Consider the following 22,287-nt stretch of genomic DNA (forward strand, 5'->3'; position numbering starts at 1 on the left):
AAAAAACAACAACCCCGGCCCTCCCAAAACTGCCCCTTCCCTCCTCACCCTTTGACCTCACCCTGTCCTTAAAAATAGACCCCTGTGACTTAAAACCTTCCCCACCCCTAAAAATTAAAGTACCAGGACCCCCCACCTGCCCAGAGGCCTAAAACTGCCCCCCAAAACGGCCCCTTGCCCTCCACCCCCCAACCTGTCCTAAAACTACCCTGGCCTCCAAGCACCCTCAGCCCTAACACCAACCCCGACCCCCCAAAACTGCCACTTCCCCCTGCCCTCCGATCCCACCCTGTCCTTAAAAATACCCTCACCTACCCCCTAACCCACCCCAGCCCCACTTACCCAGCCGCCACGTTCCACTCCCTGCTGTTTGCCTGAACCACACTTATGCATAGCTTCTTAAGCACACATTTGCGTGGTTCAGGGCAAGCGTGATACTGCTTGCATCGTTACGGTCTGCTTGGCCCTGGCAGCATCGTAAAGGCTGTTTCACAGTTCTCCAGGGGCTGTGCTACTGAAGGGCAAACATTAAATAATAGTATCAATCGTTGTTACTGTTCCTGGACATACAGAATCCAGCTACTACTGTCAGTTCCATGAAATGCCCAAGTGAGATAGTACAATCAAGGATTACCATTGAAGGTTGGTGTGGGGGCAGAATGTGTAGTTCAGGCAGTGCAAGTATCACTTACCATAAATTTCATCTCCAAGCAAGTTTATTCAGTTTGTTTTAATAAACATTAATAAGGTGCATTATATTGTATTGTATTGTATTGTAATAGTATTATACTAAGCAACTTTCCCGTTTAGCTACCAAAGGGGAATGTAGGTTCTCATTAATGTCTGAGTTTTCACCAAGTCTGAAGAGGCAGGAGAATCACAACCTATAGCACAAAGACCTACAACAATCATGTGCATATTGGGTATTATCAGTTGGCCTTTGCCAATGTGATAATTCGTTCTGGCGTCGTGGAGGTTTGCCTGATCGTTGTGGTTGCAGACTGCAGCTGAAGAAGATTTACGCTGGCCTAAATGACAGTAGAGGGCATACATGTTAGACAGTGTCTTCTGTACAAGTTACAGTCATCATTTTGGGTGGGAGGTGATCTCTATGTAACAACTGTGACTCATGCTGCAGGGGGCTTTGAATGGCACAAGGCCAAACATACAACTGGGAGGTGTAGTGGCTCTAGATTGAGGGAGTCCACTTATGATATACTCCACGGATTTACCAAGGACAGGCAGTAGACAATCCCCTAAGTGAGAAACTTTTCTCCAGTACTAGAACCAGCTGCAAGCAGCTATTGCCATTGTTCTAGCCTGGGCTTGGAGAAAGGAGTCACCCAAGCTAATAAAGAGTTCCACTATGGATGGATCTCTAAGTCTAACAACATCTAGAAATCAGATAGAGCACAGCTAAATAATTATGGAGAATATCGGTGAAGAGACTTGTAACATGGGTTCTCTTGCACTAGAAAACATGCAGGGCTTTCCAGGACGGTCTGCAGGAGCTGTTAGAAATATGATTTTTATTCATGCAGGTTTTTCAATGTACATCTGAAGCTCAGGTATAACTAATGAGATACAAAATTGCCTTGTTATTGACTACATTCAAATATAATTTTTATTATTAAACATATTCAAAATGTGGTTATGTTTTGTCAAACAAGGCAATTGACCAGTTTATGACAATGTAGGTGATCTAGCTTGGGAGAATTAAAATTCTCTAAGTTCACTTTACTCTTTTGTAGCTGCTTGATAGCGCCTTGTGTCTGTTCGGTGCAACTAGGTAAGGAAAGGGTGATGAAACAATCAATGTATGTGCTTGTTAGTAGATTTTCAGCCCTCTGTTCTTGGTATCCTGCAGTCTTTGTTGTTGACTGTGACTGGTCCAGTAAAAAACTGTAGCAACCTGCCTATGGACTTACTGAGACAGAAGATTCACAAGAACTAACAGGAATATATACACTCACTGGAGCTCCCAGGATTTACCAAGGCAAAATTAAACAAACAAAAACATTTGTATTTAAATCAAAATCCCCAAAAATAATCAACTTAAAACAGAATCACTTTTTTCCTCCAATGTTCATACATTTATTTGCTACAGATGCTTATGATCCATTCACAAAAGGGAAATGTAACATATATGCAAACAGGCCACAGACATAATTAGTAAAAAAGTTGTTTAGCATACAAACACACACGCTCACCATCATCCCTGACCATACTCACAAAATCTCATACCATTAAAACCAAACACACCAGGGGAGGGAGACTCAACATTGAGGTCACTTAAATAGTATGTATCCTCATAAAGTTAATCTAATTAAACAGATAGTTCATGATATTAGTTGAATGCAGATGATATGCATAAACATATATAACAGATTAGCCTCTAATACAATACGAAATTGCTAGTCCTTTATCCATCTAAGTTATGCATAGTAATTATGCAAAGAGTGATCCTTCTGTCCCAATGTTGAGGTGACACACGTTTCAGTGGAGCTGCACAGCGGGAGCCACCTTCTTCAGGCCGCAATAATGGAAAGTGACGAAGTGTCTGATGGAAGCAGTGGCCCAGCAACATCTAATACACACAAAAACAACATAAAACATCATAACCCCACAATGCTCAATTGGCAGGCCTCAGCATGCTCCAAAGTGGAAAAACCTAATAAGTAATACTATTATCAACCCCCAAAATCAAAAAGCCAGGAGAAAAAGGCTTGCGTACCATGTGGGAAGTTGAAAGAAGTGTGAAAAAAATGTAAAAGACCATACACCAAATCCACCAGTGCTGGATAGTGAACAACATATAGCAACCAAAATACCCCAGGATCCTACACCAAAAGGGTCAAAACTTACCTGACTACCACCATTCCAATGGGAAACATACTCAAAAGAATTCACTGGGGCAATCTCAGTCCACCCAGATGTCTACAGAAAGAATACAAGATAAATGAGGCCTAATAAAGAGAAGGCTATGCCCAAACCCATTTAAATAAATACACAGCAAGGGAAACCTACCCCATAAAGCTTAAGAAATAAGGTAAAACCTGTCTTTGACTGACCAATACACTCAAGGTAGAGAGGAATTCCAAACATACATTACATGATAAACTGGCCGAAATCCTAAAGGGAAACAAACATGTAAACAACAATAAAGAAGTGCAACCTTCCAGATTCTAACCCTCATGGGGCTCCACAAGCATAGAAGGGATTTATATTCCTATAAAGTACAGTCAAAAATAAGAGGAGACCTCCAAGGGCCTGGCAGATAGATCAAACTAAAATAACTCTACCACATATATTACACCCAAACAAGGAAAGCAAAAACGGATGCTGCTCACCAGAGGACCTAACTAGGGTAGAGGAACCCTTTCCACCTAATTTCCAGAGATCCCAGCTTATCACTTTGGGTGCATCTCAACGACTATGCGAGGTCTGCAAAGGACGCTGACACATTGGGGTGCGAGCTCTACTTAAAACCCAGAGGAATTAATCACACTCTAAAGTCCCTTGGACATTCTAATTTGCAGGCGTCCAAAAAGGACTACTGTGGAGTATCGCAAGGAAGCACCATATTGGAAAGAGCACTCACTGGTACGATAACGACTAAAAGGGGAAGTACCCAACCAAAAAAAAAAAAAAGAGCACAGAAGGTCTGAGAAAGTATAATTTATACAAAATTCACACATGAGCTGTGTCCAAAGAATTATCTAGCAGAACATCAGCATTAAACTCCCAGTTAGATGTCCTAACAAAACAAGGGGTATAAGAAAGAGTCTCTATAGCATCTAGGCTTGAAACCCAGAAGAATTAATGACACGCTAAAGTCCCCGGGACATTCTAATTCACATGTGTCCTAAAAAAAGGACTAAAGTAGAATATCACAAGGCAGCGCCATATTGGAAAGGCCTGTCACTAGTATGATAACAACTGAAAAGGGAAATACCAACCAAAAAAATGCAAAGGCCCAAGTACAAGATGTACAAAATTCACATAAAAACTGTGTTGAAAGAGTTATCTACATCAGCATTAAACTTCCATTCGGAAAGTGTCCTAACAAAACGGGGGATACAGAAAAAAGTCTCTATGGCATTGCCATGTTGGGAAAGGCATTATCCTGGTCAAATCATTTCTACACTCAGACTCCACATAGACTCACAGCTCCAAAAGAAGATCTCTAAACGCCACATAATCTAACAATCACAACAATAAAAAAAACAACACGAACACCCAAATCCAGAGGGGCAAATTTAATCGGAGAACTGAATAAGAAAAACCATAGACTGGTCCAAATACATAAGGACATATACAAAAACATATTAAGAAATATCATAAATATAGAAAAACGTGTGAATACAAAACAGATAACAAAATCAACAACCACAGAACCAATCCTTAATTGGAGGAATAAACCAATACATAGGTCTTCGGAAGAAAACAGCCCAAGCTCATAGAACCAACAAAATCCAAGGCCAGCAATATAAAATACCTGAAAAAAGGGAAAACATTATGCTTCCATTATCACGCTTTCCCACGGGATATTCTCATTAAGGCTGTTTTCACACGTCCCCAGGGTATAGATCCAATATACTTCTCTCATTTTCTTCCTCTTGTCTCCATCCTGTCTTCTCATGACCAGACTTTTTCCAATATAGTCCACCTGAGTTGTTTTCGTGTATGTTTCTTCTGTAACCAATGTAGGACTAAAGGAGCTCCCTCCCTTTGATTGCGTATAGCAGATTTATGCTCACTATAGCGATATTTCAACTCCCTACCGGTCTCCTCAATATATCCCAGACTGCAAGGACACAGAATGTGATAAAAGTTATTGTTTCTTCTGCAATTTGTCATAGACGTTCATTTAACCGTCTTATCTCTCAATCTCAACTCTTGGGGCACAAAGGCATCTTGGCGTGCATTTCAGGTACAGCACTTATGATTGCCTTTAATAGAACTCATTCCTGTTAATGTTCTCTGACCATTGTCTATTTGTCTAGTGAGACGAGATTTAACCAACATGTTCCTCAAATTTTAGTTCCTCCAGAATGTGAAAAAAGGCTTCTCTAGAGGGCTGCCGTCAGGGCTGACATTCAAGATATGCCACTGTGAGTTAATGGTCTGTCTGATCCTACTGTTTAAAGTAGACTGGCCTTCCACACAGACTAGTCTCCTATCCTGTTCTTTATTTCCACTCACAAACTTGCCATCTCAAACATAGTATCTTGCTCTCTTGAGGGAATCCCTGATCACTCTTTCAGGATAGCCCTCATTGAGTAGTTTGTGTTTCAAGACTTTCACTGGTCCACACTAAGCAAGTTATGGGATTTGAAATGAAAGCAGTCTTAAATATATTGCATATACGGTTACATTCCTCTCTTTTATTTCTCCAAAAGCCTGGACCGATCTCCCAATCCATATCAGAGGCTCTTTCTTGCATTTTGAATTCCACAAGAAACTGAAGACCTGCTTCCTTGACTAGCCTTGCCATTCCAGGGGGGCAGGGCTCCCACACCTGCTCAGCGCGGGGATACCCACACAGTGGATTTGGCGCTAGACAAATGCACATAACACAACACAACATAAAATAACAACCATAGTTATACCCTTTGTCACTTAAAAAAAAAAATTATATGCGTAACAATGAGTGTATATACTCTTCAATCACCCACACTTGCTGTTACTAGATGTCCTCAGAGTACCTGCAGAACAACAACTAGTTATATATTTTTTATTGCATAACAGTCCTCATTTATCCCCTGACCATACACATTGTCCACACAATACATACAATGTTGACAGCACACACATGTATTCTTATGCCATTGTTCCAGGTGGCTGATCAAAGGTTAGAGATAGTGATCATCATCAAGTAGCATCTGAACAGTGCACCCAACCCACAATGGTCATCAAAGCACATGGTAAAACGATAGTCAAATAAGACTAGAATTCCCAATAAGCAAGTTAGTAATCAAGCTGGTCATGTAGGTAGATTGTCACTTCTCAAATACAAGTGTTCTTTGCGAAGGAAAAATCCCCTGCTCAGTCAAAAGTAGCTAATTTTTTAAATTTATAAGCAAAACACGCATTCACTGGGGAATTAGGTAGTACAATATGTATACCAAAAATTATTCACCTGGGTAATTGTTTATTAAGATTCAGTAACAACTCGATTTAAATAGAATAAATATAGGAAAGCATCAATACCTGGACTTACAGACTAAAGCAAATATATTGTGTGTATTTAATTAGAAAACAATTATGACGATAACTACAAAGACAAAACAAGTTTTTCTTCCTGTGTACTATTGCACCCAATAGGTTTTTATTCAGACAATCAAAACAAGGCATATCTCAAGATAAAACAAATGGTTGAGCTGTATTTTCTGTCTCAAGTGGGTACAATTTAATCCAAAGTCCACATTTCAACAGCAGATGCAGGAATACCTAGAGCAATCATCCAGACAGCACAACCTACAGAAAAACAGGTAAACCACTTACACAGAACCATGGATGTTATTTAGGGGTCGCCAGGGGTCACAGTTGCGACCCCCAGTTTTCCCCTTTAGACCCCTTACACAACTTTAGCGACCCATGGCCTCAGAGGTGGCAAAATCACTGCCAGGAACACTGGGGCAGCTCGTGCTTAAGGACAGTGCTTGGGGCTCTACTCTCTTTCAATTTTTTTATTACACTAATAATGAATAATATTGTATTATTCGCTATTATTGTAATGAAAAATGGAGTAGCTGGAAGATGACCCTTATTGGTAGCTGAGATAAGTAAAAAACACACTTTTAAATGTATGTTGTGTGTGTGCTTGTTAGTGTGAGTGTACTTATGTGAATGAGAGTGTGAATGAGTGAATGTATGTGTAAGTGTAAGAAAGCGTGTGTGAGTAAAAGTAATGATGAAATAGTGTGTGATGCCACTTCCGCACTCCTTAGCATTTTGGTGAATTGACGTCCATGATGAAATCGCAATTTAAGAAAAAAAATAGTACATTGACTGAAAGTATTTAATTATTAGGTAAATCACAACGAATTATTTATGCACAGCCATAAAATAGCATTAGTAAACACTTTTGACAGCAGTTTATCGAGGCGGTATGATATAATCAATTATCCCGGGGAAACTACAAAGAAACGCATAAATGAGCACTTGTCAAAAGATAATATCACTAAACTAATTAAGAATTTAAGGCTCAGTGTCATATTATTCATGTGTTTCTGCTCTCTACTCTAAAGTATGTTTAACTTATTTGTAAAGTCTCAAATGTAAGTTACAACAACATTTACCCGCAGTCAGTGATGCTAACTAAATAATTGAAGTATGGAAAAGAGGACCACTGCCATGCTCCATCTGATGCACACTGTTGCTTGTTTCTTTGTGTGTACAAATAGCAAAACGCCACGTGGAATGTAGAAATACTTAAACGCTATCTCTAAGGATGGCGCCCGTGACTAGAATGTCAGTCACCTCTACTGTAGGATATTGACAGTGAATGAACCTGGGCACCTCACCTCAAGATTTAGCTGGAAACTACAAAGAATTATCAATGGCATGTTTGAATAAAAGATTAGGGTCAATCAAGAGAGAGCTTGTTTACCAAGTTACGACAACGATTGAGTCAATGAGGGGAATATCTTTTAATATCAGAAGTTCAAAATAGTCACTGTTCTGTCCTGCTGGACACATTCTAGTGTTTCCAGCAGCCACTCTGCTGAGGACTGGCTTCCACACTCACCCACACCCATCCATCACAGGCATCACCAGTCAGGTGACCCTGCAAATAAAAGAGGTCAGGCGCATGTGCCCTCGCCAGTTGTTCAAAGCACAACTACGTCTCAGCTATTTTAGTAAAAATTACGTCTTCTTTGAAGGCGTCAGTTGCAAGGGTCTCAAAGCATTCCAAAACATGAGCAGTCTACGGAAACCCTAACCTCTTTCTTGGAACATTGGACTCACTAAACCTTAATACTATTTTTTGCTTATTTACCTTTGAAACGTGTTCTCACTGACAACCCCCCACAGGACCCCATCACCAATTTCTAAGTATTAGTCTCTTTATTTGATTATTTAAAGAAAAGAACGTCAATGCACTTACCACTTTCACTCTTTCCCTTACTCACAATAAAGATGCCCATTTCTAATACCAAGCCTTGTTGTATCGGATGTTTGCTTAACTACAATGGAAAGCTGTGATGAAACAATTTATCGCTCAGCACTTTGGCTTTTGCAAAGTAATCCTTAATATTACAGCGGTTACGTCATAGTCTAAGAAACTGCTTAAGTGCTTAGTAGTATTTGCATGATGGTGCCTTTCCTACTACAGTAAAAATAATTTCAAATGGTTTTCTGCACATAGATGTTAACAACGTCCCTTCAGCATGTTGGCTGGTTTTAAATCATTTGTTAATGTCAAGTCATCAGTGCCATGGATCAGGCAATTATGAAATGCTTTTAATAGATCAACATGCCCGTATCAGTGAAATGCCACCAAAAAATCTTTTCCATAATATAGTATGTGTGAGGAAGACATTTATTAAAACAAAACAGAGCACTCCACAAAGATTGGCAAAAATATTAATTAGGTTAGGTTTGAAAGATGCACTCAAAGCTTTACCTTTCAGTAGGGTGACCAGATTTTGAGAAGCAAAAACTGGGACTGAACAGACATAAAAGTACGAATAAAGCTCTTACTTATACATCTGGCCTGTGCCCTTTTTTTGCACAGCGTTGCACAGCGGTCGCCACTAGGTAGTTATAGTTATACAGAAAAAGCGTTTTTTGACTTGGCTATATCTTTAGTGCCGCTTGATGAATCTTCACAAAAGTTTCCCATAAAATTTGACAGTCATATCAGCTTTGGTCTGGGTAGCTTCGGGGTGATCTGTGAAGCAGGGGCAAAGAAAAAGGGGGTCAAAAAAGGTGCATTTACATTGTTAATTCTTTTTTGAACATGTCTACAGCCTGAACCATTGGACGGAATTACACCAAATTTGGCATATTGGTAGCTCTTGGTCCAAAAAACACTGTTTTGTGTTATTTGGTGTAAATCCATTGAGTATTTTTTTTAGTAATTAAAGAAAATCCAAATTTGTATATATAGGGACACAAAAGCTCCACAAACCCTCCCAATCTTGTGCTGAGATCTGATTGGCTGCGAACACTTCCTTAATGAAGTGTTGGGACTCAGCTTTAGCCGGGTCCCAGACAAAAATGTAAAAGGGGCAAGGGTAGGGACACCCTGACCCCTTAGCTCTGGTGCTCGGGTCTGGAGGGACTCCTCCAGAACAAAAAAGCATTTTAAAACAAACCTTTCTCTGGATTCACAGTGGATCCATAGATCTGCTGATAATTAAAAGAAAAAAACAAAACAAGTGGTGGGCCCCTGTGCTTGTTTCACCAAAGCCCCTGGGAGAGCCAGGTCCTGGGGGCATTTAAAATTTGAATGTGGCAGTGATGTAATATGGTATGCGGGAGGTAGCGGTCCCTGGGGCTGAGGCGGGCCATGCCACCCCCTGCTCAAAACAACATCTTTGTCCCGGGGAGGTGGCGGTCCCATAGCAGTGCGGAGGGGGGGAGCCTTCCACATAATCTAAATCTTCACCTCAGGGAAGTGGAGGTCCCCAAGGCTTTGGGAAGCCCAGGAGGGCTGCCCTGGGGACTGCCACCTCCCTGGGGCTTTAATCATATTGATTGCGGAGGGTGCGCTACCTCCCGCAGCCTTGGGGGCCCCCACCTCCCTAGGGCAAATATAAAATGCAGGGGGGTTGTGTGGCCCCCCACAGCCCCTGGTGCCACCACCTCCACGGGGCTTTAAACAAAATGAGTGCAAGGGGGCCATGCAGCCCCCTCCCCAGCCCAAGGGACAGCCACCTCCCTAGGGCTTTAATTAAAAAGCATACGGGGGCACACACCCTCCCACAGCCCAGGGGACTGCCACCTTCCCGGCACTGAATTAAAAGAAACAAGAGGGCCTGTCACAGATCCCCTGGGACCACCACCTCCCCGGGGCTGCTTCAGGTTGGAGGGGTGCCCTGTGACCCCCCTTGAGGAGCCAGAGATGGCCCTGGAGACCCCTTACCGCTGGCTCCTGGTATGTCCCGTTGGTACCCAGCCCGGGACGTCAAGTGAGGGCTGACAAAATTGGGGGGGTTTCCAAAACAGTTTTTCTCCATTCTATGTCAATATGTTTTTCCAATTTGTGACCATGACTACAGCCCAAACCGATGGACAGAATTACAAATTATTTGGTTGGAAGCTAGGCCTTGGTCCAGAAAGTATGCTTTTTTTTTATTTGGTGTAAATCCATTCAGTAGTTTTAGAGATATTGAAGAAAAAGCTATATACGTATCTGTTGTGTGTATACTAGCACGTCCAAGAGTTCGATTACAGTAAGGTACAGTTGCTTGCAACATTCAGACTTATTTGGGTATATTCATCACATCCTTGAATATCAAGTTTGCAATAACCAATGCTTGTTATATATTTCATTTATTATAACCATTGCTTGTTGGTTATGCACACTGTATCTCCCCTGCTAAACACGTGCTAACTGTAACTGTCAAAATGTGCTTTTCATAATGTGAACTGTAGTAAGCATGTGCCACAGTCAGGAGGATAATTGCTCATTTCTTTAACAAGCAAGCAACAGCTTTTCCACCTGCTACAGATGTAACATCCAAAACATGTGCTCCTCACAATGTGATTGAACATTTGGCCATGATCAGGAGGATAATTGTTCATTTTCTTAACAAGCAATCAACTGCCAAAACGCACACAGGCACATTTGATTATTTTTGAAGGATGCTTGTCAGTCTGAGGGCTTGCTTTGTACATATTACTCCGCTCATCTGCCTCCAGTCAAGTCAAGTTCCTTGTGCTCCAGCCTGCCTCCAGAAGAGTTGCAGTGCGTCAAGTTCCTTGCCTTCCAGCCTGCCTCCAGTCGAATTCCAGTGTTAATCGTTCCCCAACCAGCTTTCAATGAGATACAGCATTTCTCATCCCCCAGACAGCCTTCAGTCGAGTTCCGGTGATCTTCGCCCTCCAGTCAGCTTCCTGCGGAGGCCTGACGATCCTCTTCCGTCTTTTGCAGAGGATCCCGTATTTTCTGTAAAAGAGGGAAAATAAGAAAGGTGAAAAAAAACTATTTGTGTTCTTCTGAAGTTTTCAAGCAAGTAACTTCACTTCAAGGTAAAGAAAGATGAATTGCTTAAGGTGCGCAGCACTAAAATCAATGAAACGAAACAGAGCTCTATCTTTTAAATAATTTATGACAGCAAAAACTAGCGTGATTTATCATTTGGGTGGGAATTCAAGATATTGCTACACAAACATTATGTAAGATTGCACTGTGTGTCAACAATAACTGACATTATGCAATGTATAATTCCACAACAGTTTATGCAAGTTCATAGTATTAATGAAGTAATTATTTTGCAGCCCAGAATCCTATCTACGAAGCAGAAGCTGGTATTTTTTGATTTTTCTCTTCCCAAACTCTCTTCCCCTTGAGGACAAGTGAGAGAGCATTGTACTCTTCATCGCATTCACGTTAGTCCTTACCACAATTGGGTAGTTGTCATCGCCCCATCGGAACACCTGGAATTCAGGTGAGTGGCCCGCACAGAACAGTATCTGGGCATGCGGATACTCCACAGATCCAACTGGCCTTGTGCTGATATCTGATTGACTGCCAGCACTTTAACAACACAGTGTTGGCAGCCATCTTGGTTCTGGGATTCAGCTGAGTCCCACAAAAAAAGTGAAAAAGAAAAGAAAAGGGGCTAGGGTAGGTTCACCCTGAGCCCCTAGTCTAGGTCTAGGGGTCCCTCACAGACCCCACCAAGGCTAAAAAGCATATTTTTTATGTCAGGAAAATCTGTGGATCCTGATCCGTAGATGTTTCAAATTTTTTTTTTAAAAAGGCCGGTCGCCCACCCTTTTTTTATTTGCCCCTGGTTGGGTCAGGTCCCCGGGGCATTGGGGGCTTTAAAAAGACCAGCCACCTCCAATTAAACACATCAAGTGTGGTGGGTGGCGCAGCCCCCCCTGCAGCCCTGGGGACCGCCACCTCCCCGGGGCTTTAATCATATTGAGTGTGTGGATGCATGGCCCCGTCACAGCCTCAGGGACCTCCACCTCCCGGGTAAAATATAAAATGAAATGCCAGAGGTAGCATTGCACCATCCCACGGCCCCAGGGACAGCCACCTACTTGGGGCTTTAAACAAAATGAGTGTGGGTGGCCCTCTTCAGCCACAGGGACAGCCACCTCCCTAATTATATTTTAAAAAACGGCACGCCTTTAAAAAAAAAAAAAAAAAAAAAAAAAAAAACGACGATTTTGAAATGGTGATTACGTCAATACTAGAGAACTTCCAATGAGAGGCAGTCAAGCCGGATTTAAAAGGACATCATGTGATGTGAATAGTTTTTCCAGCATTGAGAAAGGCATATGAAATGCTGAAACGCGTCTGCTGTTTAACTTGAAATAAATGATTGGTAAAGCCCAAGAGTGCTCCGAGCTGCTTGTTCCTTTTGGGAATGTTGATGGACATATATATACATATATATATATATATATATATATATAACCAAGTAGCGATCGCCACTAGATAGTTATAGTTAGGACCATATCTCCATAGAAAAATCATTTTTTGACTTGCTCATATCTTTGGCACCGTTGGACGAATCTACACAACATTTTCAAAAAAATGTGTCCTGTGATTTTTGCTGAGCACAGAAAGTTTTGGGGTGATCTGTAAAGCAGCGGCTGAGAAAAAGAGGGGTCCTAAAAGTTGCATTTCCCATGTTAATTCCCGTAGGACCTTTAGTCACGACTACAGCCCGAACCACGGACAAAATTACACCAAATTTTGCAGAAAGCTAACTTTTGGTACCCAGATTACACTTTTGCATATTTTCTATAAATCTGTTCACTAGTCTTTGAGAAATTTAAGGAAATCCAGATTTGTATATCTCTGGCCGTGACGACTAAGAGAATAAAGACAAGATCATGGAGGGAGATGCACAGCTCTGATTGGCTGTCAACACTTCAATCAGGAAGCGTAGGCAGCCATCTTGGTATTCCAAAAAAAAGTGAAAAAAAAAAGAAAAGGGGCCAGGGTAGAGACACCCTGACCCCTTAACTCGGGTGCTGTGGTCCCAGCTCAAGTAACTATAACTCGTTCCCCAAGGTAACTATAACTCATGCCCTCGCTATACACTGTTAATTACCCCAAAAATGTAGGCACTCATGATAACATCAATGATAATATCAACGTAATATTTGCAGTAAAAAAAATTATGAAAGAACTGTGCATGGCTGGGGCTCGAGTTATAGTTACCTTATGGCACGGGTTATAGTTACTTGGGATAGCTATAACTATAACAGGTGAATTTCTTGGGCTTCATATGTTGAAAGTGTGAACCTACCCTTAATGTCCCTGTAACCTTTGATGTTTTAAGTGAAGTTCTGCATATTTTTTAAATTCTATTTCCTAACTATAACCTCACTGTAACCTTTGGTTTTTTTTTTGTGTATTTCTATACATATATATATATACAAACATCTGTTGATGTTACAACTGTTTATGAGGGAATAAACAGCAATAGTTTGCTACAGAGTGCGGCCCTTTTGTTGCTAGTACATTATTTTTGGAGTTGGCTCAACCTCCTGGGAGCACCGGCTTAGAAGCAGGGCGCCACTAATGTGGAACGTTTTGCAAGAAAAAAACAAATATGTCTAGATCTATATATATCTATATATATATATGTATATATATATATATATATATATATATATATATATATATATATATATATATATATTTTTTTTTTATAGGTAATGCCATGTAAATATATGTAGCCACACATTTACAAGGCAACATTTACACAACATTATCATTAACATATATGCTGAGTGTGATTTTATGAAACTCTGTCTTCAGTTTTATCACTTCCTGAATTAAAGCTATTACAGTGGGGTTGTAAAACATTCAGGCATCTAAACCACATCCATGGGCTCATTATGAATTGCCTGTTTCTTTGTGAGGCAATACAAGGCTTCCAGAATCTACAACTGCAGCCAGGATCCCTGCTCCAAATAACAGATATTCCAAGTTATTCCAACTGGAATGGGATGGGAATACAGGGTCCTTTGCCAGCAGGAAATAGCATCGTCATACCAAATAACAGTCCATTTTTTGTTCCCATTTACCATCTACATCAAGTAGTGGTAAGGGGCCTTTAAATTGATTCCAAAACTCTATCTTCTCCTTATTGACAGCCTCTCCACTCCTTAAGGTTAAGTGCCTCCTCTCAAAATATTTCCTTAATAGTTATGTAAGGTGAAAGCCCTTGCCAACAAATGCAGACTTTCAAAGCAGTATTGTCGTGAAAAGTCAAATTAAAAACAGTACACAAATGAGGACCTAGCATACACTAATAAATATGACCGTTTCTCTGAAGATTAAAAATATCATTACATGAGTTAATGCAATATTAAATAGCTGTCATCAATCTACTGGGGGGCCTCAGTTACAAAGAGCCTGCACCTCCGGTGCATCACTTTTTGTGACACACAGACAACTTTTTTTTGCTCCATATTTACAAAGTGAGGCATCTACACAGATGTGTCACTTTGAGTTGGTGTGGTTTGGAATTCACATGCATCAGAATTGGCTGTGTTGTGTAAGTTATAATATATGAAATGTAGGTGTTCTGTCGTAATTTCCTTTAGAAAACTGACATTGTGATATTTATGAGTATTCTTGAACTTGATGGATCATTGTACTACACTGCTCAGTATATACAATGCGCCAAAAGTCCTGCGTCTAGGAAACCAATGCATATGTAATGACGTATTGGCCCTGCTACATAAAGTAAAGCCTACCACAACAGTCTGGAAAGCTAAACCGGGACATGGACCTACCCTATCAGCAGCGTACAACACTAATTGGATCCAGGGAGGAAGAGTTAATCACTGTTTATTGTCTGATGAGGAAGTCCATTGTACAGCTGCTACACCTGATTGTGCCAACACTGCAGGCAACAGTGGACAGGTTTAGCAAGATCCCTCCACAAACAAAGCTCGTAGTTGTACTCCACCTTCTGGCCTCAGGCCCTTCCAGATAACTCCAGCCCAAGTGGCTGAAATATCTCAGCCATCATTCTCCTCATTCCTACCCTCCTTCTTGGATGTCATCATCCGTCTGACATCCTGCTACCTCCTCTTTGCCAACACCCAGCAACTGCAGCAGGAGATCAAACAAGGCTTTTATGCCATCGCTGGGTTCCCAAATGTGCTGGGTACTCTGGCCTGCATGCATGTGCAACTGGTGCCTCCTGCTGCAACCACCCATCTCTACCAATGTTCAGACCAATTGTGACCATCATGGGGTTTTCACAAACGTGCTGGCAAAATACCCTGGCAGTGCGCATGATGCACAGATATTCCAGCACTCCATCATAAATGACCGATTCTAGGATGGACAATATGGGAATGGTCTATTTGTAGGTAAACAAAACTCAAGTACCTAACAGACCCACTAACAATTACAAATGGGTGACAGCATACACGTCTCAGTGTCTGCCTACACAGATAGGGACTTCAGTATGAGGGCTGGTCCACATACATGCATCATGCTTCATGTTACATATGTAGTGCAAATCCCCTAGCCAAAAATGTGAATATATCCATAGCCAGTTTTGCAGACGTTGCATGTTGTAAAGGCACAGAGCAATGCTTGGCAGGCAAAAATGCTGGCTACCATCACTCTGCACAAGGGAGGTGTCCCATGTTTATTGTGGAGGTGTCCGATGAAACTCCCACGGTCCATCAAGCGTGCCGTGGATCCCTCACCAGGAACCAGGTGCAAGGTGACAATCCATGGCTCATGGGTAGGTAACGGTAATCATCAAAATCACTCCCATGTCCCATGTGTGCTGTTTAATGCACCACACATACATCACTCACCATGCCTCTGAGGCAGCAACCTTCGCTGGAAGGTGGTGCCCACACACGAATACAATCCTGCATGCAATAAAGACCCCTACAAAACCTAATGCAAGTGTGAATGTGTACCTGCTATGCAACTTGTGTGCAAGTGTATTCGGAAGGAACTTTAAAGTGCAGGTTGCCCCAAAGATTGTGTACTTATTTCCCTCCTCAAAGATGAAATATAGTGCAAGAAGTTGTGTAGCTGAACAGTTGTGTAGCAGGACCACTCCTAAATCTTCAGGATCCATGTATCATGTGCACATATTGGACACGATGCTGTCACACATGTACACAATGTTCTCCCAACGTGACATGCACTCATGGATCTGGCAATGTCATTTGTGTCTCACGCATGCCACTCATGTGGTATGTGTGAGTGCATCCTGTGTGGATGGTATCAGGTCAACTGCCCTGGATAATATTTTACACTCAAAAGCCTGTGCCAATGTAATGTAAGCCACTGCCACCATCTGTGGATGACCATGGACCCATGCATGTGTCTGCGTCAGCCATGTCTGGTATGTCACTACCTACCTAGGGACGACCTCCAATAAAAATCTTTCATCCATATTCTATCTCTTCACACCTTCACACATGAAGTGTTAACACCCCCAATTGAGTGGACTAGAGTGGGGGTAAATAGCGCCACTACAAAATTCTGCTGCATTAACAGGACAGTCATGATGTACATTGTATGATGTATCTGCCCATGCACTGCATCTGACATCACATAGAATGATGGAAGAGTCCCCTGTAAATGTAAGTACACAGGTATGAATGACACATCTTGGAGAAGTGCATGATAATACCTCTACACATAACACACATGGGCAGGAATGCACTCAATGCAGTTATCCTAACCATTGACACTTTCACTTATTTTCAATTTCAGCTGACCAAGGATATTGAACATAGCAGTGGGTAATGACTCCTTATGGACACCCTCAGACAGATCCAGAGAAGGCATAAAACCTGGCGCACAGCAGGACTCATAATGTTGTGGAGCAGACCTTTAGCCTGCTCAAGGACAGGTTCAGCTCCGTATTTGTATCTAGGGGCAGACTGCTCTATCCCCCCAGTATGCAAAATTATATTAGTGTGTGCCATACTGCACAACATGTGTGTGCACACTAATGACCCCTGGGACGGGGAACAACCACAGGAAGACCCGATGGAGGAAGAGGAGAAGGAGGCAGCTGAGGATGGAGACATACAAAACACAATGAATAAATGTGGTGCACTGTTCCACAGGGAAAGCCACAGGTCAAGGGGTTGCTTCAAAAGCGGAAAACGGAGCCCCCACACACCCTATGGGGTGTCATGCTTTATCATTGGGCCTGCTCCTCGTCGGACTGGTGCTGCAATGTCCAACGGGCCCCTCAAGGGGGCTCTTTACCAGATCTTTTTAGATGGTATGCCGTAGTGGCGCATTGGGGTGGATTCAGACCTACGAAGAGGAAAAAGGGAAGCTGGAGAGGGAAAATAAAATGGGCTCTAGAACCCTGCCAGTCAAATTTTTAATAGGTGCAAGGGGACTAGGTTAAGATTAAAAACACATAGGGAGTCGGAGAGGAGACAACATTCCTCCACTCCACCACAAACCTAAGGCGTAAGGAACAGGGAGAATTACTCCCTGTCTTCAGCGATGGTCGACATGTTTCACGCCTAATCTTCCCAGAAGGTTCAAGTGGCGTTTCTTTAGGACCACAATCAACAAAAAACTCCTAAGCTTCACTCATATCTACAGTACTATAAGATATATGAAGAATACAGTGACTTACATAAAGAGCTGAATGAAAAAAACAATATAGGGTTGGACCTGCGGGGAGAAGGGGGGAAAACAATGATATAGCATTACATATAATACAGTGAACAAGGAAAACACTGTGACAACACTCAGTGACCAAATGTGTGCACATGCTAGAGTCATGGTGCAAAACAAATGACTCGTTGTGCACAAACATAGTGAAAAGCTAAACAGCCAGGTGTAGTACACCCTCAGGGAATATATAAATATAACATGATGTCTTACCCTCCTCTAATAGGGGATGGGCCCCTTGGGAAAAGGTGGGCCAAATGGAACTGTCATGGCCTAGAATATATAAACTTCACCAGATGAATAGGGAAATACAACAAACAGGCTGATCAATTGCCTCAACAGTCGCACAATTTCAAATTGCCAGCAATTTGACCGATCTAGGAGGCTAATTATGCAGTAGTCGATCCCAACATTGAAGGCATATATTTCAAATGCAAAAAACAATAATAGAGTATGGCAGCACTATGCCAAATAACGAACAATGGTATGACTAGGAGGGTGTCCAGGTAAGAGCCATATTGAATGTAAGGCCTAGATCATGTGCACGTAAACTCAGCACTCTCAGCGAGTGATGCATATCAACGTGGAGTTCCCTTTTTCCTCTTCGTAGGTCTGAATCCACCTCTATGCTCCACTACAGCTTACCATCTAAAAGGATCTCTGGTAAAGAGCCCCCTTGAGGAGCCCGTTGGACATTGCAGTTCCAGTCCGACAAGGAGCAGGCCCAGTGATGAAGCATGACACCCCCAGGGTGTGTGAGGGCTCCATTTTCCACTTTTGAAGCGCCCCTTGACCTGTGGCTTTTCCTGTGGAACAGCGCACCACATTTATTCATTGTCACTGAGTCTTTGGGAGGACGTGCACTGGACCAATCCAATACCTCCCTGTCCCCCTCATAGATTTCCCTGACATACAAAACAGGGCTCCAGGCACTCACAGAGGCACATACATTGTGCAATATTGCTTCACCTGAATCACGTTTGTGAATGTATCACCAAACCATGTATGACAGCGCTGTCTAATGATAATAAATAACCAAAAGCATCATTTGTCTTTGCATTTATGTTAGAGTTCCAGGAAACAACAACTTACCCACATCTTGAAAACTATAAATATGCCACAACAATTGCCACTCAGTTTTGAATGCTGACATCATCCGCAAAGCCCCAGACACAATACGCTGACTTTTGAAAAGTGTTGTGTGTAACATGCACATTGCCTGTTGAACAATCATGTCATACTCAAAACACACACATCAGCAGAAAATGTGGCCCAACATTATAAATTCTGACAACTTTAAATGTTAACGTGCCGCTTTAGGCCTACACATGATGCTTTTGTATGAAAAGTGACACAATACCTGTAATTCTGATGCTTGAGTCAAAAAACATAGGCCCTCATTGCAACCCTGGTGGTAAACGCCGCTTACCGCCGTGCTGACAGCCGCCAACATACAGTGACCGTGGCGGTAATCCGCCATGTGTATTATGACCCACACATAGAAATCCACCACTATACAGACACCCACACAAGTCCGCCAGACCAAAGGTCAGTGATAAACTGGCAATAGCAAAACCCACACCGTTACGCAAACAGGAATACGCCCACAGTATCACGACCAACGAATCAACGCGGCGGTCTTTCAACTGCGGTAAACCATTGGCGGTACACACTGCTGCGCTCAAAATACACACATACACTTACAAAACTACACCACATTGGACAATTCAAACTACACATACCTGACACACATACACACACCACATCCACACGCACACCACTATAAGTCACATACCCATATTACCCACAACCCTTCCAACGAAAAAAAAAATGTGAACAGAGAGAGACACAAGCCAGGAGCACCCACTCAATCTGAGCCACAGAACACCATCACCCATACACCATCCATGCACCTCACAGTACACACCACAACACAGCACCCCACACTTCACCCCACACATCCTCACACATATCACTCACACCACATCCATGGCACCCCAAAGACACCCTAGGTTAATGGAGGAGGAACTAAGGGTCATGGTGGAGGAAATTATCTGGGTAGAGCCACAGCTATTCAGATCACAGGTGCAGCAGACGTCCATTGCAAGGAAGATGGAGCTATGGGGGAGAAACGTGGACAGGGTCAACGCCGTGGGACAGCATCCCAGAACAAGGGATGACATCAGGAAGAGGTGGAATGACCTACAGGGGAAGGTGCGTTCTGTGGTTTTAACACACCAGATTGCTGGACAGAGGACTGGCGGTGGACCCCCACCTCCTCCCCCACAACTAACAACATGGTAAGAGCAAGTCTTGGTGATCATGCATCCCGAGGGTCATGCAGGAGTAGCAGCAGGACTGGACTCTGGTAAGTCAAAGCTTTACTGCTATATCCCCCCCTACCTGCATGCCATCACAAACTCCTACCCCCACCCCATCACTCCACCAACTCACATATACCCCACTAACACAACCCACCCATCCCAATACCAAGCCCTGCATGCACCCCCAATGCATGGACACCCATCACAGACCTGCATGGGCACCCATCACCCCAGCATGCCCAATAGAGAGACTCACCCAGCCCACAAAATCACCACTCACACAAGGCCAAGCCGACAGGGAAATCACATTCATAGACGGAAACACAGCCATGCACAAGATGGCACACACAGATTTCCTCCCAACAGGACCCCTACCCAACGTCACCGGAGAGGAGGTGCCAGCCACATCCAGCACCCCCCAGAAGAGGCCCACAGTGATGATAGCAGCTCTGCACACCTGGATTACGATGATCAACCTGGCACATCAGGGACCTCCGGACAGTCGGTTACCCTGCCACAGTCCTAAACCACCACTGAGCCTCTTCCTCAGGAAACACCAACACAGCACCCACCCAGCGGGCCCATGCCACCGTCCCCAGGACACATCAATCAGCAGTGTGTCCACCACTACAGGGACACCAGGTCACCCCACAAACACAGGACGATCAGGGACCTGGGTTCAGTGGCAGTGGGCACACAGTTCATGGGACAGAGGCACAGGACAACAGGCAAGCTGGGAGGACTGCTGTGCGACAGGGGGAGGACAGGCCCAGGGAACCGACCCTCCACAAGGCACTCTCAAACATCATGGGAGCGTATCACCAATCTCAGGAGACCATGAGCCAGGTACTGGCCAAGTTACAGGAGACCCAGCGGCTGCAGGAGGGACAGTACCTAGGGATCAGGGAGGGCCTAATAAAAATATACACCATCCTGGTCACCATTGCATGGGTGCTGGCTGACATGGGCAATACTATGAGGGAGGCAGTGGCACAACAACGGGAGCCTGACAAAAGCCAACCTGAGGAACAGCCTTCCACCTCCGCCGGTGCTAGTGGATAGGAGGCCCCGCCAGAGGACCAACAGGCCACCAGCGCCCCACCCCCTGCAGAAGGAGAACCACCCGGCAAGCGGTCCCTGCGATCCAGGCAGAATACAAAGAACATTACCAAGACCCCCGCCAGGAAATAAGACCCTCCTGATTGTCACCCTTCTGTCCCACTATGTCACCCTGTCCACCTTGAACTGCCATTGCTACACTTCCTATGTCCCCTTGGACAATGCACCTGTGATACCAATGGACTGGACTCTAACTAGACATTCCTTCACCATCGCTCCAGCCCCTTGCACATACCCCCATACTTATTGGCACAAAAATAAACACCCTTGAAACGAATACCATACTGGAGTCAGTGTCATGAATTGAAAAATGTATTAGTACAACATTATCAAAGCATTGCAACGTATATGTTCAGTGAAATATACTACAGGATGACCTTTGGTGGGAAGCAGTACACATAGCAGGAGCCAGAATGTGGCACACAAATCTGAGAATAGAGAATCCAAAGGGTACAGTCAATGCCCATAGACAGCGGGTAAGAGGCTGCCATGTACAATGTCCAAAAGAGTATTGAAAAGTAAAGTTGAGTTACAGTCTCATACCTGTGTGTCACTGGAAGTTTTGCTGTATAATGTTTGTTCTGTTGTCCACATCTTCTTCATCTGCCTCCTCTTCCTCACTGTCCACAGGCTCCACCGCTGCCACAAGACCATCTCCAGGCACATCCTCCTGCAGAAAAGGCACCTGACTCAAGGCCAGGTTGTGCAACATATAGCATGCCACGATGATCTGGCACACCTTCTTCGGTGAGTAGTACAGGGATCCACCTGTCAGATGGAGGCGCCGGAACCTGGCCTTCAGGAGGCCAAAGGTTCTCTCAATAATCCTCCTAGTACGCCCATGTGCCTCATTGTAACGTTCCTCTGCCCTTGTCCTGGGATTCCTCACTGGGATCAGTAGCCATGAGAGGTTGGGGTAACCAGAGTCACCTGTAAATATCGAGGGACAACTGTTAGACACACACTAACCCTTAGGGACAACCCCATACCCAGACACCTACTTATAGTGGA

The sequence above is a fragment of the Pleurodeles waltl genome, chromosome 8 (genome assembly GCF_031143425.1).
Source record: "Pleurodeles waltl isolate 20211129_DDA chromosome 8, aPleWal1.hap1.20221129, whole genome shotgun sequence".
Taxonomy (NCBI): domain Eukaryota; kingdom Metazoa; phylum Chordata; class Amphibia; order Caudata; family Salamandridae; genus Pleurodeles; species Pleurodeles waltl.